Source organism: Rhea americana, unplaced genomic scaffold, assembly GCF_003343005.1.
Source record: "Rhea americana isolate MKP2758 unplaced genomic scaffold, rheAme1 scaffold_888, whole genome shotgun sequence".
NCBI classification, from domain to species: Eukaryota; Metazoa; Chordata; class Aves; order Rheiformes; family Rheidae; genus Rhea; species Rhea americana.
Window position 1 is genome coordinate 547 of NW_028187075.1, and position 2,110 is coordinate 2,656.

Sequence of the window (2,110 nt, forward strand, 5' to 3'; positions counted from 1 at the left end):
GGGAGAGGTTCAGGGGCTGGGACAGGAGCAGGGTCTCAGGGCAGAGGTGGGACAGAGGCCAAAGAGAAGCAGGTGGGACAGGAAAAGGAGGTGGGACGGGGAAGAGGCTGGGACATGAGCAGGATCTGCAAAAGGAACAGAAGTGGAACAGGAGCAGAGTTGGGAGAGAAGGAGAAGGAGGTGAAACAAGAGCAGAAGCTGGGACAGGAGCAAGAGATGGGAGAGGAAGAGGCGGTGGGAGAAGAGCAGGGGCTGGGAAAGGTGAGGGAGGTGGGAGAGGAGCAGGGGCTTAGAAAGGAGCAGGGGTGAGACAGGAGCAGGAGGTGGCAGAGCAGGAGTTGAGCTAGCAGGAGCTTGGACAGGAGCAGAGGTGGGAGAGGAGCAGAAGGTGGGACAGGAGCAGTAGGCCAGATGTGTCCCAGCAGAGCCCACAGCCTGGTTTAGGAGGTGCAGGGCACCTCAGAGGAGCCCAGCTTGCCACGTGTCCCAGGACATGGGGCAGCTTTCAAAGGAAACCCATGGATGAACCCCACAGTCCGTGTGAAGATGGGAGCGGGGCCGAGGCTGCCACCCAAGCAGGGAGCTTCTCGGGGAGCTTGAACATAGGAAGGGCTCGTGCAGCAGGAGTGCAAACAGGGCCGACAGCACAGGGGAGGTGTAAGCATGGCTCCAGCTCCTGGGGAGAAATGAGGTGGCCCAAAGCCCAGCCGGAGCTCACGGTGGTGTATTGGGTGGAACAAGAAGGGTTGCTACAGCAAAATGTGGCTCCATCGATGGAGAAAGCCTGTATTTGAGGCAGGTCCTGGCAGTGAGGGGCAGGTGAGGCCCTGCGCCCCTGGCAGCTCCCGGTGCACGTCCCCTTGGAGCTCCTCTCTGAATCCACAAGGCCAAATAGCACCGGGACCTACCTGGGCAGCTGGTGCCCGATGCCTTAGGCTGCCTCCGCGGCAGGGTGGGCATGGGGCTAGAAGCACTGTGCATGCAGCAGACCAGGGCCAGATGGACCACAGGGGGCATGACGGACTGTGGGGGGCAAGATGGACTGTGGGAGAGCACGATGGACCCCGAGGGGTGCAATGGACTGTGGGGTTATGATAGACCGGGGAGGACACGATGGATTACAAGGAGTGCAATGGACCATGGAGGACATGATGGATTGGAGGACATGATGAACCGGGGCAGGTGCAATGGGAGCATGATGGACCACAGCGGGTATAATGGACTCCGGGGGGCACAATGGACCATGGGGRGCACGATGAACTGCAAGGGATGTGATGGACTGGGGCAGGCGTGATGGACCACAGGCAACATGGACCACAGCAGTACTGTGGGACAGACTGTGGGAGAGCACAACGGACCATGGACGGGGTGCAATGAATCGCAGGGGGCTTGATKGACCATGGGGGACGTGATGGACATGAGAGTGTGATGGACTAGAGGGGACATGATGGACGAAAGGGGTGCGACGGATCAAGCAGGGGCACGATAGACTGTGGAGGATGTGATGGGCATGATGGACCGTGGGGGGCGTGATGGACCGTGGGGGGCGTGATGGACTGTGGGAGGCGTGATGGACCGTGGGAGGTGTGATGGACTGTGGGGGGCGTGATGGACCATGGGGGGCATGATGGACCACAGCTTTGGCCACCAGCTCCCAGGATCCTGAGCAGACCGTGACCAGGGGAGAGAAAACCACGCGGAGGAGCCGATCTCTAAGCAAACGAGGGCTTTTATTGCTCCAGTACAGGGTAGGGGACATAACACGAGGACATCTCAGAAAAGATCTTCAACCTAACACTTAATCTTTTTTCCTCCAGGAAAGAACATTAAGCATACAAAGAGAGTTCCAAACAACAATTAAATTAAACATTAAAAAAATAGCTCATGATTTAAAAAAACAAAAACACAGAGCACAACACGACGGCACTTTTAGTAGGATTAAATTCACACCGAACGCCCCGCTAGCTAACGAAAAGAGAGGGCGGCGCGGGGAGGGAGCCCGCCGGGCGCCGCGCCGGCGAGCCGAGCGCATCCTTCATCTCGGGCGGAGGGGCGGCGCCGCGGGCCCCCCGGGCCGGGTCGGACCGCAGCGGCCCAGGGGTTCGGCCGC